General features: G+C 47.1%; 1 protein-coding gene across 1 annotated transcript in view; it reads right to left on the reverse strand.

The window, feature by feature from the left end:
- CERS3 (ceramide synthase 3) overlaps positions 1-9925 on the reverse strand; it is a 79620-nt gene extending 69695 nt beyond the window's left edge. The window contains exon 1 of the mRNA XM_019533797.1: positions 9835-9925. The gene's annotated coding sequence lies outside the window, so the exon portion shown is untranslated. The remainder of the gene's footprint in view (positions 1-9834) is intronic.
- Positions 9926-20311: the final 10386 nt, after the last annotated feature.

Genomic DNA, 20311 nt, shown 5'->3' on the forward strand with positions numbered 1-20311 from the left:
TCCGCTGGCAGACTGTTCCAGACCTTGGGGGCTCGGACAGGAAAGAAATTCTTCCTTATGTCCAGCCCGAAACGGTCTTGCAGGAGTTTATAAGTTCAGAGTCCTGTTGCCCAAAAGGGATCATGCAAGAAGGTATAAGGGTCTGGAAGAGTTTAGCAAGGTCAACAAATCTTCATCTCAATTCCACTAGCATTTTGCAGCTGCTAATTTAGAAGAGTGGTTCTTGCAGGTGAAGCAGTCATTAGGGGAAACTCCAGCCTCCAAGGCCTACTTTTGCACATTCAGCTACGAGGCTCTAAAATTCAGTGGGAACATCATGTACCCTGACAGCTTCAAGGAGAACTAAAATGTCTTTTCCCTTGATAAAGATCTGGGCCCCACCTAATTTCTGGTCAAGAGCTACAGGTATTTGGAAATTATGGGCAGAACTTGCCAGATTGAACCCAGTGCTTGTTGAAAATGATGCCTGTTCTTGGGCTGCACCTAATATGAAACAAGCAGCAGCATTCCAAATGCTAGTGAATCCATGAGTCATGCCTTTCAAAATGACAAGACTGGATTTAAAAAATAAATAAAATAAAATATTGAAGACTATTAAAAATAAAAATACATTTTGTGTTCTTCAATTTTGCAACAAGTCTTTCTGAATCATGCTTTCAAGTTATTCAGTAAAACAGAGATTTTCCATAGTCAGCAACTTATGGCTCTAAGAAAACCACCATATAAATGAGTTGCATAATTAAAATTTGTGAGTGGGTAGGACAGTAACAGCTTTACACTCCCAGGAGGCCCTCCTGATATCAAGTCTTTGTTTCACAAGCCCCATAGGGTTTATTTTTCTTTTAAAGGTAAAAGATCAGTAAGGACTATCAGCACTGGAAACTACTGCGCAATCTGTGCTTTAAAGACTTACTCCTGTACCATTCCAGCAAGTTTCCTAACATATTAACAAAGTAATTTAAAATGCAAATGAATAGTTCTGGGCAGAGGTAACTTCAGCACATGAAAAGGCAAAAAAGAATTGCTACCTGGGTATGCCTATCACCTCTTATGCTGCAACTGTCCCATCTGCATACACCTAGGGTTGATTTAACCTGGAATGAAACCGCATTAAAGGTACAATGGCAACACTATGTTCATATCACCAAAGTAAAGTTACAGCCAACAGCTACCCGACATCAGGGTGTCTGCAAGTGTTGGTCCCAATCCCTGCATTTATTCAGCGTTTGGCTGTATGAGATTTGCTCCCCCTTCACCATTGGTTAATTTTACTGCAACATCTTTTTATCAAATGGTAATAAACTCCCTTGCTTATCATTTGTGTTAGAAATGTAGCTCCACAACCAAAAAATGGCATTGAACAAATCCACTGTCAAGACCCCCAGTTCTGTGCGTCAGTCCAGATGCCTGGTTTGATTCTGATGTCTGGCACTATCATAGGTATACATGGGTTATCTTTTTTGGCTGATAAGGATGTATTTTACCAGGAAATGCATTCTAACACAGAGAAATGGCTAGATATTGGACTCTTCCTGCCCCGTGATCATCTCTGCCCACAATAAATATTGCACTCTGGGCCCCAACATGGAAAGCGAGAATACAGAACTGGTTACAGCATAAGATCAAAAGCAGCTTTATTTGCTGCATCTGTTATGATGCAACACTACTCTAAAGACACACAAGAGCTCTGGGGCCCTAAACTTCAAATATACTCACTTATGCCTATAACGTCTTGATAGTAGCATCATGGGTTTGGAAATTTGGAGGCAGGGGAGCAGTGACAATATTAATTGCCATGTCTACTGCACCACTGAATCCACTGTTGGCCACTTCCCCACCTCCACTTTCTGTCCAAAATACCTGAATGGATTTATTCAGACTCTCCAAAACAATTTACCTTTGGGCCTAGGCAAATCATGGACACTTTTAATAGGCCCACAACTTTTGAAGACAGGGAGAGTCTAATAAAATCTGGAGTTACAACCTTAATTATAGCATATGCCACTGAGTGAATCCCATTGTGTGTGTTCTATAATAAAACAATCAAATAAGAGGTAAATATGATAGAATATGATACCGTATTAACACTGCCACTGCTCCCCTGCCACCAGATTTCTGGACCTATAGGGATCTATATATGTCTCAGATATAATGCACACCCCAGTTTCTATCAGCTGGTTCTGGAGAAAAAGGTGCTGGTTACAGGTGAGAAAAATATGGCATTTTACTATTCTTTCATATTACCTATGATAACACAGGGAGGGAGGGAACAAAAGTCAACTTTCTTACAGTAGGACAATAGAACAAGCTGTCCAGGGAAGTTGTAGCATATCTTTCACTTTTAAGAACAGCCCATTTAAGCATTTGTCTAGGATGGTTTGGCAATAGTGAACCCTACATTTGTGCAGTGTTGCACTAAATGATCTCCAAGGACCCTTTCAACCCTGTGGGCACCCATACACGTGGCCCATGCCTGCTCCGACGTGTTCTAATTAGAACGCATTGGAGCAGACGTGATTAATTGGAGCAGCCTCAGCATCACATGTATTCAGTGTCCCTGCACTTTAAAATAGTGGTGGGGTTGCTTTAATTAAAAGCTCATCGAACGAGCTTTAGTTAAAGAGCCACTACCATTTTGAAGTGTGAGGATGCTGAATACACAAGACTCTCTTGGGAGCCACTCTAATTAAAGTGCCCCCACGACGGAGCATGTGTGAAGATGCCCTCCAATTCCTAAATGGCTCCCAGCTCTGACTGGAAGTGCTGATGGGCCAAATGCCAGGAGAGGGCTTGGATCCAGCAATGTTATGCTGGGACTGAAATACAGGCAGTCCTTGACTTATGGAGTTTCATAGATTTCATAGACATTAGGGCTGGAAGGGACCCCGGAGGATCATTGAGTCCAGCCTCCTGCCCCAGGGGCAGGAAGTTCAGCAGGGATCATAGGATCCCAGCAAGATAAGCATCCAAATGTGTCTTGAAGGCGTTCAAAGCCAGACCTTTGGGGCTCAGACAGTGAAGAAGTTCTTTCTTATGTCCAGCCTGAATCGGTCACAAAACATTAATCATTTTTCCTTTATTCCATTTGGGGCCAGTCTACTTTGTTACTGTGTGACCCCCTGATTCCAAGGTTTCGTGAAGTTGCGTCAGCAGCTCGTGCGCGCGTGAATCGGGTGACAAATTTGGGCAGTTAAACTTGTCAGGCGGGATGCCCTCTCCCCCTTCTTGTGCATGACGGATGCAGCGAGCGAACTCTTGGGCGGGTGTCGGGTTCACCGCGCTGTCAGGTTTCACTTGCGCCAGAGACAAGTTCCCGACTTCATCTCTGGGCCGAAAGGTGACTCCATTTTGGTTCATAACGCATCCGAAGGAGCCTGGCGCCAATTGAATGGCCCAGTCCTTGCCCCCTTTGTCTCCGGCGAGAGACACATACCTGGTAATCAACGGGTTAGCGAGACCGTCCGCTTGGTGGTAAGCGATGTGCGCCCACAGATGGTTTGAGTTCGCACAATCACGGTCTCCAGCGCGCCACGGCCAGTAGCGTATTAACTCTGACTCCATTTTGCCTCCCCGAGATCCTGTTCGTGACACCATGTCGCGCCTCGAAGACCGGTGTACCCTTGACCTGTGAGCTTTGGTCGGCACAACTGGCTTGGCGCGAAAGGGATCAGTGATCTGACAGGTGGGTGTTAGCGACAAGTAGGAGTCAGGTGACTTAAAGCGTACTGGTTAATAATAAGAGTTTATTTTACTTACGCTACTGATGGTTGCAGCGTAGGCAGAAGAGTTGATTTGTTCAGTTACAGCATGCAGATATCATGTTACCTAGCATTTACAAGGTGGGTAAGAGACTTGCTTGTTACAGGTTCCGAGCGATTCACACAAGTTGCTATAGACTACCGAGAGCTCTTGATAAGGAAGAAAACGAGTCGGCAAAAAGATGATTACGCCGAGATAAAGACTGGAGGCAGGGAGATGTTTGTAAGAGGCCAATTTACAAACTGTGTGTGTTTATGGAGAGTTCTCCCCTTTGGGTGGAAATTCTTTCAAAGTTATACTCGGCAAGGTGGTTAATTACTACACGCCAGGCATGAATAATTAACAGGCTGGCAATCGTGCTTTCTTTGTTTGCTTAGGTTTCAGAAAAGGGGGGTTATTTTTTGCTTGGGTGGTACCGGTCCTGTTTGGTCACAGGAGGGCGAGCATAGCACATTATTTAATTTTATAATTTCATTAAAGTCAGTCAATTTGGTATTTCGTTACCATGGGTACGATATCTTTTTTGACATCATAGCACTGAGTTGTATACAATCCAAGGTTAGCTACTCTCTCGTATGGGAGCTCAAGTGATTTAAAATGAGGCACAGACAGGGGTGTGTATATGCAGCACTGTTAATACAGAAGGATAGACTACAATTACAGAGTTTGTTGTGTTAGCCTCTGACCTGTTTGGCATCGGCATCTGAAATCAAAGACTTTGATCTTTGACAGGAAGCTGCGGGTTTTTCCTCCCAAGGTGGAGAGCCTTGCATTTTTCGGTGTTGAACACCATCAGGTTCTCGTCCGCCCATTTCATGAGTCTATCCAGATCTGCCTGGATCACCCTCCTATCCTCAGGTGTGGATGCTTTACCCCAGAGTATAGTGTTGTTGGCGAACTTGGCCAGTCTGCTTCTGACACCAACATCCACATCATTAATGAAGATATTAAACAATGTAGGCCCTAGGACAGAGCCTTGGGGGTTACAGCACACCAAGACGATCGGCTCCCATCAACCACCACCCTTTGGGTGCTACCGCAGAGCCAGTTCCCCAGACAGCAGATCGTGGTGATGTCAAGGCTGCAGTTAGTCAGTTTTGCCAAGAGGTGATCCTGGGATACCAGATTGAAGGCTTTTTTAAAGTCGAGGTATACGACGTCGATCTCTTCTCCCTTGTCCAGGTGATAGGTCACCTGGTCATAAAAGGAAATGAGATTGGTCAAGCAAGACCTACCCGCAACAAACCCATGCTGGGTATCCCTCAGGATATTGCCATCAGCTAGTCTGTTAAGGATGGCCTCCTTGATAATCTTTTCCCAAGGCCTTCCCCAGGATAGAGGTCAGGCTGATGGGCCTGTAGTTTGCTGGATCTACTTTCCTCCCTTTCTTGAAGATTGGCACCACATTGGCCTTCTTCCAATCATCAGGCACTTCACCAGAGAGCCAAGAACTCTCCAAGATCCGTGACAGGGGCTGGGCTATGATGCTCGCCAGCTACCTGCGTACCCTTGGGTGTAACCCATCAGGGCCGGCTGACTTGAAGGTGTCCAGGCTGTTGGTGTTCCTTCATGAGGTCAGCTTCGATGGAGGGCAAGGAGTCTCCCTCGCCCAGGCCTCCCTGACCCACAGTGGGCAGGGCCGTCCCATGGAACTGGTGAAAAACTGACGCAAAGTACCCATTTAGCAAGTTTGCTTTCTCCTGGGCATCAGTTGCCCATTGCCCAATCTGGTTCAGCAGGGTCCAATGTTGCCCCTTGCTTTTCCTCTGGTTCCCCCCATATCTAAAAAAGGACTTTGTATTGTCCTTGATATTTGTAGCTAGCTGGAATTCAGTCGCAGCCTTGGCTTTCCTGGTTTGCTCTCTGCAAGTCCAGACCAGAGCAGAGTATTCCTCCTTGGTGGCAGTTCCAGCTCCATCCTTTGCAGGTCTTCCTTTTAAGACGCAGGATGTCCGCCAGTTCCCTGGAGAGGCAAGGGGGCTGCTGTGCCCTTTTGCTGCCTTTCTCCGAGACGGGATGGACTTTGCTTGCGCATCCAGGATTGCTCCTTTGAGGAGCAACCGCTCGTCCTGAACTCCCCTCTCCATTGGGTTGTGGCCTTTTAGGGCCTCTCTGACAAGCCTCCTTCACTTGTCAAAGTCAGCTTTCCTGAAGTCGAGGACTTTTGTATTACTGACTTGCCAGCTTTATGGCAGATGGTGAAGGTGATCAATTCATGATCACTGTCACCCAGCTTCCCCTCGATTGTTAGGTTGCTGATTAGGTCATCCCTGGTTGCCAGTATGAGGTTGAGCAGCGCTTTACCTCTTGTTGACCTGCAGACTTCCTGCATCAGATAGAGGTCATCCACATACTAGAGAGCTTTGTGACCACTCGGATTTGGCCGAGTGCTCCTCCCACGAGATGTCTGGGTAGTTAAAGTCTCCCATGACAACCATACACTGGGATCATGTGGCCTCAGCCAATCCCCTGGTGAACTCCTGGTCAAGGTCTTGACTCTGGGCAGGGGGTCTGTAGTAGACCCCCACCACAGTATCCCCTGCGCCGTGTTCCCCATGGATTTTAACCCAGAGGGTCTCAAGTCATCCACCCTGGGTGCCAATGTCGGCTTGCAGGAAGGCGTAGCTATCCTTGACATAGAGAGCTACACCCCCGCCCCTTTTGTCCACTCAATCCTTCCTGTACAGGGTATAGCTGTCTATACCCGTGGTCCAGTCATGGGCAGAGTCCCACCAGGTCTCCGTTATCCCAATGATATTGTAGTTATTCACATTTAGCAGGAGAACAAGTTACCCCTGTTTATTCCCCAGGCTCCTGGCATTTGTGTATAGACACACAAGTGTCCCCTTAGGGGCCCTTGCCTTGCCTACATTTTGTTCCAGGGCTGGGGCTGGGGTGGGATCCCTTATGTGCCTTGGCCTGCTGGCTTTGCAAGGGCCACTCAGTGGGCCAGCAGTAGCAGTGGTCCCCCCATCCCCCGGGGGGCTAAGTTTAAAGCCCGGTGGAGCAGGTCAGCCAGTCTACCCGAGAAGAGCCTCCTCCCCAGGGGAGAGAGGTGGAGGCCATCTCTTCCCAGCAGCTCGCTGCCTCTCTCGCCAAAAAGCGGGCTGTGGTCATGGAAGCCAAAGCCTTCCCGATGACACCAGTGCTGCAGTCTTTGGCTGACTACCTGGATCCTCCTCTCCCTCCTCAGCCCATAGCCCGAGACTGGGAGGATCAAAGAAAACACCATTTGTGCCCCCAGACCTTTTAGTCCCGCACCCAAATCTCTGTAGCACCTCATGACCCGGTTAGAAGTGCTCTGAGCCGTGTCATTGGTGCCCACATAGATGAGGAGCATGGGATAGTGGTCTGTGGGCTGGAGGAGCTTAGGGATCTTCTCCGCAATGTTTTGGATGTGGGCCCCCGGGAAGCAGCACTTGTGGTGCTCCACCATTTACACCCATTTTATTACTTACAGTGCTGGATCCCCGCACTTATGGCACTACAGGGAACTATACAATGAGAAAAAGAGGGCAACAAAACAAACATCCCTGGATCAGCTTCTCAAAAAGCTGTCAAGTGGCCCTAAGTCTCCCCAAAATCTCCCCAAAGAAGACCTTCTGAATTCCATGACCCTGATGGTGTTCCTTCATCTTCCGATTAAATAAAATTTTATGCGATTAGTTACTGTATTGCCCTGTTTAATTGATTTATATATAGTATACTTTAAAAAGCTTTGTACTGGTACAGTGTATATCATTTATAGTTGATTAACTAGGTGATTTAAATATGGTGTTTATGATCATTTCTATAAAAAGCTGGGCATCAGGCCCTTGGTCAGGAATGTAACCCCCTATTATAACATTGTTTCTATGGGAAAAATCAGATTCGACTTACATTACGTTGACTTACAACACCTTTTCCAGGAACATAACCACCATAAGTGCAGGGACTGCCTGTATGTCAACTCAGTGGCAACTAGAGGTAATGTAAGGGTTCCCCTTCCAGTGGCAACAGGCTCCCTTCTTACGACTCTCTAATTAAGCATATAGAGTCATAGAAAATTAGGGTTGGAAGGGTCCTCACCAGGTCATCTAGTCCAACCCCTTGTTCAAAGCAGAAGCATCTCCAACCAGATCATCCCAGCCAAAACTTTGTCTAGCCGGGTTTTGAAAACCTCCAAGGATGGATGGAGGTACCACCACCCCTCTGGGTAACCTGTTCCAGTGCTTTAGTACTTTCCTAGCGAGAACATTCTTCCTAATACCTAACTTCAATTTCCCTTGCTGCAATGTGAGATGGTTGCTCCTTGTTCTGTCATCTGCCACCACTGAGAACAGTCTGGCTCCATCCTCTTTTGCAACCCCCCTTCAGGCAGCTGAAGGCTGCTATGTCATAGATTTCATAGACATTAGGGCTGGAAGGGACCTTGGAAGATCGAGTCCAGCCCATACTCCCTGCAACATTGCAGCTGGTATGCAAAAGGTGAAGGAGTGACATACTCCTGGCAGGTAGCTGTTGACTGTAACCTTATTTTGGCATGGTCCTTTAGTGATGGGAGCATAGTAAAGCCATTGCACCTTTAATGCGGTTTCATTCCAGGTTAAATCAACCCTAGGAGTATGCAGATGGAACAGTTACAGCATAAGAGGTGACAGGCACACCCAGGTAGCAATTCTCCTTTGCCTTTTCATGTGCTGAAGTTACCTCTGCCCAGAACTATTGATTGCATTTTAAATTACTTGGTAACAGGTGCAGTAGGAAAGTAATTCTTTCCTTCCATGTCTGTCTGCCTTCTCCTGACCATCGTCTTGCCCTTTATTTCTCTCTTTGCTCTGCCTGGGCTGATTTATTTCTCTTACAAGTTCCATGGCCAGGAAGTGCATCACTACCACTCCTTAAGGGCTCACAAATACCCAGTGCCGGTTACACAAGGTTCTATAAAATGATTCTTCATCATCACCTGAAGAATAATTGTTAAATATTAAAACATGGGTGTAGGCAGTGATACTCCTCCATGCGTCAGCAACCCACGATGACTGCTCAGACTCACCTGCTGCCTTCTACCACTTCTCACAACAGCATCAGGACCAAGACCAAGTCTCCTCTGCACCTTCGTCCTCAGACTCACGCTTGCCACTTGCTCTCACCCAACATCCCTCCTGTCCGTGGCAAAATCAGCAGGGGAGACTCCATGTGCCTGGCATGTCATGCCAGCTGCTTTGTTGCAACAGCCGACTCCTCGCTCTTGCCACTACCTAGGTCTAAAGGCTGAGGGTCAAATCTTCTGCTGATGAGAATCAGTCTTATAAAAGATGCTGGACAAATATACACTAACTGAGAATCTGGCAAAGGCTAATAAATTACAATTTTTTTTTAAATTAAAAAAAAAAAAGTAATTTTTTCAGAGAGGAAACACGTGCATGTTACCTCAGCAAGAACTCCTCCTACTCATATGTAGAGTGTGATATTATCATTTCCCTGAAAGAACCAGTTTTGGTCACTCACTTCAAGCCTGGAAAACGTCCTCCATATCTTTGGGCAAAACAGCCCATTTTGTTCTGAGACATCTCATAATCTGATGCTACACTGACTCCTAAAGAAAATAACTTTTTCACAATTTAACCCCCGACCCAACTACAGCCACTATTTTCACCGTACTCAGATGCAAGAGTTTTATTAATACATAAACACAAATTCTGTGTTGTTCTTTTAAATTCTTTTCCCTAGTACAAAGAATGCATAGTTCACTTCCGCAACTTAAGAATTTGGCAAAATGTTTCAAAAGTGTTTTGTGGAATGAAAACGTTGCAGGGAAAGCAGGAGTAGCACCAAAAACCACTACTGCACTCCTAAGCCCCTCATTTTAAACAAAAAACATCCCCAAATGCACAAACCATATCAGTCATAAAATATCATAGGTTTCAAATACGAGCTTGCTAACACTTGTCCCAAGTACCCGACTTGTTTAAACACTGTCCTAAGTTGACAGAATTACTGCTACTCTTCTATATAAAAGGTGACAACGTTAAGAGTACACATTGACAGTTACGATCCCAGCCCCGTACAACGTGAAAACAGAAAGCGTCCTACCTTTGCAATGTTTCAGGCAAACAGCATTTAAGTGTACTAGCGAAGTTATATACATAGGCTATACTCTGAGAGGGAAAACACGCCCCATTTGCAAAACACTTACAATTTCTTCAGAGATCCACCCAGCAAAGCTGCTAATCAAGATTCTGCCTCAAGTCAATCCTGATGTCAGACTGCATGGAGTGGACTCATTCAGTAGTCCTGCCAAACGTCATCGTTATAGCTGGTTTCAACATAGTTAATGGAGAAACATAATGTACCATTCAACAGTGTGTATTGGGTTATAAAGATGCTCTCATCCAATTGCTTAGTCCTTAAAATATGAGAACACCGCATCTGCTGGGTATAAAAGAAAATGTGAACTACACAACTCTGTGTTCGCACAAAGGCATTGTTTACAGACTTCTGCAGATTCTGGAGTGGACTTAAAAATAAAAATTGGGTAAATTCTCTGATCATAGAAGAGAATGCGAGAGCTTGGTCTTGATACTTTCGAAAAAGGTGCCATTTCTTTGGACAGTATAAGCCAATAGATCTATGCCAATTTATACAAGCTGAATATCTCTCCCTGCATATCTGAAGATCATATAAAAGTGTCATTTGCTTCAAATCAGCCTTCAAATAAATCTCAAGCACCATAATTACGGTGCTTGAGAATATTTGATGTTCTGCCTGAAGACCATTCTTCACCACCTCCCTCAAGAGACTGTCTGGAACTGCTGAGTCCCCACAAATTCTTAATGTCTCCTTTTCCTGGGGTTGTTAGGAAGGGATAGCTACTGGAGCTCCTTCTGTTCTCCTGGTTCTGCAAGTGGCCAGGAAACAGTAAGCTATGCCATAGTGCAATGAAGGGAGGTATGATCCAGCCCAAAACCTTGATGCAAATCCAAAATTTCCCTGAAGGCCAGGGTTGTTTGGATGGAAGGGTTTGATTATAGTTACACGTCCTACATTTTTCTAGTAACGCGTCCTTTATCTTCTGTGTATTTTAGGTCTTCAGTCCTATATTAAAGTAGAGTGTGTACTCATTAAACTGAAGCAGAACAATTGTTCAACTTGAAGGACTGCTTTGGGAAGGTAACATTACCATTTTGCTGGGCCATTCTAATTACTGCTGCATTTTCCCATGTCTGAATAGCTATGAGCCAGATCACACAGGAATGCTTTCCCAACTAGAGAACCTGGAGCAAGTTGATTCATGTATTGCTTGGTTAATATGCTGCCTTTTACTTACTGAGGTAGGTGGCAGAAATGCCCATCTCTGATATCTTGAATTTACAGTTTCTTCCCAGTTGCACTCAATTGCCAAAAAGGCTTTGGTTCGATTGGAACAAATTCACACTTTTGAACATAATAAAATGTTCTAAAGCTTTAGAGACCTGTTATGAGCACTGCTTAGGTACTACCTACGACAATCCTGGGACTCTAATACAGAATCAAATTAAAAGAAGAAATTATACCCCCCAAAAAATCAAGCTAACCCCTGACAGACTAAAGCCACCCACTGCCTTTCCAATTCACATTGCATCTTGCCTTCCATAGTAGGGCTGTGCAAAGCTTCGGTCCCTGATTTGATTCAGCAGAGATTTGACCTGATTCGGTGGCCAAATCTCCGAATGGAATCAGAGGACCCTTTACTCTCTCCAAACCAATTTGGAGAGATTTGGAAATTTGGACAGAGACAGCTTTAAATGTTTTTTCTCTAGGTAGCAGGTGTCTCATGAGTGCTGTGATGCTGGGGTACATGGACTGTCCCACAGAATCGCAGGGGGGCCCCCAGCAGACCCAGAAGTGGACCAGAAGTACTTCCAGTCCACTTCTGGGTGTGCCGCTGAGCATGTGGAGGGCCCCACACACTCCTGTGGGACACTCCATGCGCCCCAGAATTGCAGTCATCACAAGCTGTGCTGGTACCTCAAGGTATGTAGAAAAAACTTTTAAAGCTGTGTCTATGTCCTTATCACTGATTCTCCGAATCAGTATTGAATCTTCAGATTCTGATTCAGCCAGATCGAATCAGGGATAGTGATCCAAATCAACAAATCAAATCACTGTCCCCGATTCAGGCCGAATCTGAATTAAAGAGCATCTTTAGTAGGAGGATCTCAATCCTCAATACCCAAGAAAAATAAAACAACCATCTTGTTTTATGCACTAAACATAGCCTAGTCATCTGTGACTGACCACAGCAACACATCCAGGGTCACTACATCAAGGCAATTTTTAACTGATAATCTACAAACTTTTTACTGACAAACAAACCTTTTTTTATGTGCAACCCTTTTATATGTGTTTTATAAGTGTAACCCTTCTGCCAGACCCTGGACAAAGGCTGGGTTCAAACCACACTAAAAAATTTTGGGAAATTATCATAAAAAAGTCTTAGGTTGACAATCCTAACTGACTGCGGCAGTACATCATACTGCCTCCACATCCTGCACATGCTGCCCTCCCCAGCCCACCACCAGCCCCAGTGCCCCTGGCATCCCAGCATGGACCCTCAAAGAAAGCCCACTGTCTGCCTATGTGCCACCCAGCAGTACTGCAGGCAGATGGGGCAGCACCAGCCCATGGCTGGGGTCGTGGAAGCTGCCATAGCACCCTGAGGAAGCTCTCAAAATGTAACTGGTTTGAAAATTAACATTCTTCAGTAGAGAACAAATATACCCAACTTTTCCCATTGAAATGTCAATGGAAGACACAAGACAAACAAACAAGCAAAAAATCAGCAATTTCTTTTCATTTTCCAACTAGGTGTATTTACCCGATTCAGTGAACCAATTCCTGATTATGAAGTTTTTACCTCATAGTTCCTATGTGGTTACAGAGCATCACAGAGAAGTATTCCTGGAAGGGACCTCCAGAGGTCATCTGCTCCAACCCCCTTGCTGAGCACAGGACCACTGCTATCCAAACCACCTTATACGATCCATAATCTAAAAATTCTACATATGGCTACTGTCGACCCTCACACAACACAGACCAAACACCCTAACCTTCCACAAGTAAAGTAGGAGAACTATGACAGCCAATGTCCTGCTTCTATGAAAAGTTATCAATTTATGTTCAAGAGATCCTGGGTAGAGGGCCACAGCCCATGCTACAAAGGAAAGCAACCCCATTCCCCAAACACACACACACACAGTCCATACCAATCTGACCATGGGGTAAAATTCCTTCCGGACCCCAAGCTCAGGCTCATCTGCTGTCTTCTACCACTTCTTCCATAACAGCATCAGGAACAAAACTAAGTCTCCTGTACACCTGTGTCCATACCCCAAACAGTGGATGGGCAAGATCCTCTAGCCAGCAACCTCCAGCTTTGGTCCCAGCAAGAGGATTGGCACATCCCAGTCAAAGTCCCCAGCCTTGGCTGTAGTCAACACCTGATGCCTCTGAGGGAGGCTTAAAAACACCTTGACACATGTAGCAGAAAGGTGGGGTGGGAGCAACCGGCAAAGTCCAGAAGCCTGGGAAATGCCTATAGTAGAATAGAGGCATAGGTACACCTACATCATCCCCAACCAGTGTGTCCAACTTCTTCAATGCTTCCAGTGATGGAGAGTCTACAACTTCCTTAGGCAGTGGAATAGACTGCCTGTTATCACAGTGAAGTTTTCCAGATTACACTCACTTTGCTGCAACTTCGAGTCATTGGTCCACAAGGCCATCCCTAGGTGGGGAGCAAATCAGGGCAACTGCCCCGGGCCCCACGCTTTGAAGGGCCCCGTGGAGCTGGGCAGAGTGGCTGCAGCCCCTCCTGCAGGGCCTGCCTAGTGCTGGTGACTCTGTGCTGCTGCTGCTGGCTTTGCGTCCAGCACCTTTTCCCTTCCTTCCCACTGCTACTAGCTTCTTTGCACCTGGGCCCCACACAGGCCAATTTGTCCCAGGTCCTGCACCCTGCTAAGGTCATCTCTGTTGCTCCACATCCTCTCTACAGCAAGAAAGAAAAGGTGCTTTCCCTCTTCATGGCAGCAATTCAAGTATCTGAAGACTGCTATCATGTACCCTCTCTTAAGCATCTTTTCTGTAAGCTGAACATGCCTAGATCTTTCTGCCTCTCCCCATATGACTTGCTTTCCAAGTCCTTTGTTGCCCACCTCTGGATCCTCTCCGGATAACTCACAAACACCCATCTCCCATTCGGAATGGTTCCCATTCTGGTCTGCCATCTCTTACCTGCTGAGCTGGGGTAGACTAAGGTAACCGTATTTCCAGTTTCAAAAAAGAAGACACCTATTGGGATGGAGGGCCTCCTCCCCCACCCCAAAAGGTGTCCTCTTTTTTGGAAACTGGAAAAATGGTAACCCTAGCTTACCCCAAATCAGGAGGTAAGAGATGGCAGGGAACAATCCCGAATGGGAGATAGGTGTTTCTGAGTTCTCTCCCCTAGTAAGTGAACTGGTGGACTATTAAAGACCAACTGAGAAAAGAAACTGACAGCGTGACATTCATAGTTTCATAGTTGGTCGGGTCAGAAGGGACCTGAGCAGATCATCAAGTCCAACCCCCTGCCATGGCAGGAAAGAGTACTGGGGTTAAACAACCCCGGCGAAGTCTTCATCCAGCCTCCTTTTAAAGACCCCCAAGGTAGGAGCCTGCACCACTTCTCTTGGAAGTTGGTTCCAGATCCTAGCCGCCCTGACCGTGAAGTCATGCCTCCTGATGTCTAGCCAAATCTCCCCTCTGCCAGCTTGTGACCATTATTTCTTGTCACTCCTGGTAGTGCTCGGTGGAACAGGGACTCCCCTAATGCCTGCTGGTCCCCCCGACCAGTTTGTAAACGGCCACTAGATCCCCCCTCAGCCTTCTCTTGTGGAGGCTGAACAGGTTCAGGTCCCGTCACCTCTCCTCGTAGGGCCTGCCCTGCTGCCTCCTGACCATGCGAGTGGCCTCCTCTGGACCCTCTCCATGTTGTCCACGTCCCTCCTGAAGTGCAGCGCCCAGAACTGGACACAGTACTCCAGCTGTGACCTGACCAGTGCCGCATAGAGGGGGAGGATCACCTCCCTGGACCTGCTCGAGATGCATCTGCGGATGCACGACAAGGTATGGTTGGCCTTCCTGACTGCGTCCCCACACTGCCGGCCCATGTCCATCTTGGAGTCAATGATGACTCCAAGATCCTTTTCTGCCTCTGCACTGCCAAGAAGGGAGTTCCCCAGCCTGTAGGTATGGTGCTGATTCCTGCTGCCCAAGGGCATCACCTTGCACTTGTCAGTGTTGAAACCCATCCTGTTCTCATCCACCCACCCCTGTAACCTGTCTAGGTCGGATTGCAGGCTATTCCTCCCTTCTGGCATGCCCACTTCTGCTCACATTTTAGTGTCATCTGTGAATTTGAACAGGGGGCTTTTTATACCCTCATCCAAGTCACTGATGGAGATGTTGAACAGCGGAGGTCTGTGGACTGAGCCCTGGGGGACCCCACTGCCCACATCCCTCCAGGTCGAAAATGACCCGTCCATCACCACTCTCTGGATGCAGCCCTCTAGCCAATTAGTGACTCATTTGACTGTGTAGGTGTCAATGCCACAGTCCCCTAGTTTTTTAATGAGAATGGGGTGACAGTGTAGAAGGTCCAGAAAAACTATGTCCACTGATACCCCTGTGTCTAAGGATTTTGTGACCTGGTTCTAGAAAGCCACCAGGTTGGTCTGACAGGACCTTCCCCAAAAGAACCCATGTTGGTTGCCCCTAAGCATAATCTCCCCTGCTGGCCCGTCGTGAACATGCGCCAGGATAGCTCTCTCAAAAAGCTTACCCAGGATCGAGGTAAGACTAACTGGCCTATAGGTTTCCTGGGTCCTCCTTCCTCCCTTTTTTGAAAATGGCAACCACATTGGCTCTTTTCCAGTCCTCTGGCACCACACCAGAGTACCACGATTGCTCGTAAAGCTGTGCTAGGGGTCCCGCTATGACCTCTGTCAATTCCCTCAGCACTCAGCGGTGGAGATCGTCAGGACCTGCTGATTTAAATATGTCCAGTCCCTCCAGCAATTCCCTGACTAGGTTCTCACTGACCCTAGGCCTAGGTGTGCCTCCCTGGGGGAGGGGAAAGGATGGGGAGGACAGGGACCCGATCCCTGCTCAGAAGAATGGAGGGAAAGAAATCGTTAAATAGGTTAGCTTTGTGATGACCAGATTTCCTAGTATGTCCTGCAGAGGCCCCACGTTATGCAGTACCTTCTTTTTGCCCCCTATGTATTTAAAAAAGGACTTCTTCTTGTCCTTGATCCAGGTAGCTAGTCCCAGTTCCATCTCCACCTTGGCGTTCCTGACTGCCCCCCTGCAACCCCAAGCAACAGAGGTATAGTCCTCCCTGGGGATGGCCCTTCCCTTCCATTGGGTGTATGCCTCCCTTTTAGCTAGGAGACATTCCCGGATAATTTTGATAAGCCATGGGGGCTTTTGCACCCTCTTGCCCCCTTTCATCCACATTGGGATTACATCCTTTTGGGCTTGGAGGATCGTCTCCTTAAGGAATGACCACTCTTCCTGGACACCCAATTCCCTCACCCAACACCCAACCACTCTTCCTGGATACTCGACTCCCTGGACACCTGATTTGTAGGACTATATAAAAGATTCTGGTAGGAGACCCAGTGGCAGAGATGTGGACAAGTGTATAAGTGAAGAGACAGCCAGAAAATAGTAGAGCTTATAAACTATCTGGACCTTGGAGGGAGGGCTTTGAACTAAGGGAGAAATCAGGATGATTGAGAAGCTCCCAGGGGTAGTAGGAATAAGAACTGGAGGTTCCTGAATCCTTAACATTACCAGAATGCACCAGGAATGGCAAGACAGGTTGCTTGGGGACCAACATTAACAGCCTCCAGATAAGAGATATGGGAATTTGTGCCTGTTATGTTGGGATAAAGATTAAGGGGGATCCCAAAAAAGACTGAGCACCCCACCCCCTCTCTTGCCTGTTTAGCTGTGAGAAAAAAAGTGGGGGACATGTGCTGCACTAGCAGGTAGGAGTGCTAGAGAGGGTTCAGACAGAGCTGGCTGTAGCTGTACAAAAACTGGGTCTGGCACAAGATGCGGGTGGAACGAATGGAACAGAAATGGTGGGAACAGAGGTCAGAGACCTGCAAAAGCACAGGGCAGATGTGGCTCCCTGAACCTGCACCTATGGGGGAAGGCCACAGAAAGCTCACAAAGCCAGGATAAAACTTGCACATACAGGGGAACTCGCTTCAGGGATGGCACCCCTGGAAGCAAGGGACAGAGACAGGAAGGATGCAGAAGCCCAACCTCAGGTACAGTCTCAACCCAACAGACAGCCAAAAGAAGAGGGGGTAGTGGCAATCTCCGATATGATGGTGGTTAGGGAAAAGGCCAATCCATCCCAGAGGGGAGTTGTGGGATCAGGAAGAAGCTTGAGAAGAAAAACCTTCCACCACCTTGGGGCAGGCAAACAAACCCTTGGGGCAACCCTCACTAGGTATTAACCTAACCCCCCCAGCCCTGGGTTATATCCCTGTAAGCTCCCCGAGTCTCACTGGTAATCCCCAAGGCAGCTCAGCAGTCCATCTGGCACCCCCTTGCAGCTTCCCTAGCCAGGAGCTCTTTCCCTTGCAGCTGGTAGGACCAGACTGCCTTGCTTTGGCTTGGTCAGGGCTCATATGCCCAGAACCCTGCCCCTCTCTGGTCAGGTGACTCTATGGGGTTGTCACAGGTACCCCTTGATTTGATTCCCTGCCTGGGCTCCATGGTAGCCCACCTGTGGCACTGCTTACTCTCCCCTACAGGGCTCCAGCTTGCAGTCCTACTGTGGAGCAACTAGCCCTGCAATAGGCTTCCTACTACTCATGCAGGCATGGTCCTGGTGTATAGTCACAGGTCCAGTTTACTCAGGCCAGCTCTCCCTGGGCCGTTTCTCCCTTAAAGTAGCAGAGAATCTGCAGCTCTGTTACAGTACCAAACTAAATTTTCAGATTCTAGGACTGCCAGCTGATGCACACAATGAAGTCTGTAGCAAAAGGAAAAATTATCCTAATTTTGAAAAATTTCTTTCTATTCAATGGCCAAACCAGGGTGGAGCAAACAGGGCAACCATTATGAGCACTGACTTGGAGAGTTTGGGAAGAGGGAGATGTGAAAAAAAGAGGCTTCTGCCTGCAGCTGCATGATCATGATCACATGACAGCTGGAAGTCACTGCTGCCCATGTGCCCGAGGCACCTAGCTGTGCCTGTATGCTCCTGGTTCTAATAAACTGAGTCAGATGCTATTTACCTACTGACTGAAAAAACTGCATAGTGCCATAAAAGTTGGGACCAGAAGACTAACAATGGCCTAACTCATCTGGCATTTGATATAAATAGTAATTTACCATATGTCGCCCCTGAACCACATACCATTATTTCAAGTTAATTTCTAACTTGATTATGAGGGTCCTTTCTGGCTGTAGAACAATGGGTATAATAAAATTGAGCTGAACATAAAGAAATATTAGAGTAAAAGGATATAGTGGTACCAAAGGTCCTGGAGCTGGAGTGACTGGAGCTGAAAACCAAATCTCTTCTTGCCTTACCTTATGGACGTGACTCTACAAGTTTCCATGGAAGAGATGGGTAATTCTTAAAGCCAGCTGTATTCCCCCAGGATCATGTTTGCATGCTCTGACTCAGTCCCTTGTGGTTTGCAAGTTATGTGGCCCATCTCTTAGAAGTGATATTTAATACACTATTCTACTGCCACTCACTTAGAAATAATTATACTTTCATCCATGTATTCCTTCTTTTGAGATTTGCCAATGATAAAGAAACACGTATAACATCTGGTCTGAATGTTAAGAAACAAAATTACCCAAAGGAGTGAACAACAAGGTACTGCAAACCTAAATCAGAATCAGAATCAGAATCCTCTATATTATGGCACACAACACGCACTGATTTCAGCAGGTACCAAGCACCAAAATACTTTGAAAACTTTAGAACTTGTTCCCAAAAGAACAAGTATGCCAGTATTCATTTAAGGGACCAGTAATAGTAATGCTAAAATGAAAAATCCCATGCCACTAGAGGGGAAAGAAGTGAACTCTCTAGTGGCATGGGATGCCTTAACTCTTGCTTCTGATGAGTAAGTGCCTTTATGATGCAGAAATGTCATTGTGGCAGGAGCGCTACTATTGGAGCCTCTCCTGGTATGGCTCTGCCCTCCTGTAATGGGCCAACCACCTGCTTACTCTCCTGCCACGCCTTGATTTTATTTCATTAATAGATTGTTGTAATTAGCGGGAGGCTGCCCATTTCTATGCGCCCCGATGATGGCGCGCTATCTGCGGCTCCTTTACCTCCCCTACACCGCAGCCCAAGCCTCGCAGATGGTGCTGGTGTGATCTGACTTTGGCTCTATTATGTCTCGGCCCTTCCTTTTGCCCTCGGGGCTCCTCGCTGCCCCCCCCTTGAGGCTCCTCACCGCCTCTCTGCACTCTCGGGGCTCCTCTGCGCTCTCGGGGCTCCTTGCCGCCCCTCTGCACTCTCGGGGCTAGGCCAATGCACCCCGCAACATACTGCACTTTCTCCGGTGCCAGGAACCCCCACCCCCCTACTGGGGAGTCCCTATGTGGCCTCCTCCACCCCTAATAGCCTCACCCGGTCCTCCGGTTAAACAGTAAACACAAAACACAAAGCCCCCAGGCTATAACATAAAGCTAAACTGTCTGGTCAGACAACAGTTAATCCCTACCAGGCAAAAAATACTCCAGCTCATGGCAGTAACCCGCAGATACCCATGCAGCCAAACCTTGGCCTTCTCTCCGCACTGGCTGAGCTCCTCACTCCTTGGCTGTTAGCGGAGGAACTGCCACCCTAGCATCCTGCCTGGGTTTAAGAAGGGCTAAGCCCTGCCCCTTCCTGTCAGGGGGTTTTGCCAGTTGCCCCGGCAACCAGCACCTGTGTTGCCCTGGTGACTGGTGGCTGCGCCTGCCCCATCTCACCACTAGGGGGCTCTCTGGAGCCATCCCTGTTCTCAGGTGCAGGGCACTTAAGTGCTCTGCGACAGTCATTAAATGGTTTCAAGACTCAAGGATCTGATCCTGATTGACCTGGAAGCTACCCCAAATGGAGAAAAAGTCTGCTGCAAGGATCTCAGTACTCTGAAACCTTACAATGACAACAGGAGTTGGAAAAAAAAGAGCGGCAGAAACAGCATGTCACAGACCAAGCCAACAACCAGAGCTACCCAAACCACACAGAAACATGTACTCAAACTGCAACAGAGCCTGCCAATCCCAGATTGTCTTATCTGTGGGTCCGAGGATAGCTGATGAAGCCTATCATGGAAGACGATGATCTTCAATTATAAGCAAGTCTGATGATGATGGTATGCTATTTACAGCTTCCAACCCAGCTTTGATAATATAGCCTGCTGTTAAGGTTATTTGGTAGAGGAAGAGGCAAATGCTTACATAACCACCAGTGAGACAGAATCATAGATTTCATAGACATTAGGGCTGGAAGGGACCT

The sequence above is a fragment of the Crocodylus porosus genome, unplaced genomic scaffold (genome assembly GCF_001723895.1).
Source record: "Crocodylus porosus isolate Cpor-Errol unplaced genomic scaffold, CroPor_comp1, whole genome shotgun sequence".
NCBI classification, from domain to species: domain Eukaryota; kingdom Metazoa; phylum Chordata; order Crocodylia; family Crocodylidae; genus Crocodylus; species Crocodylus porosus.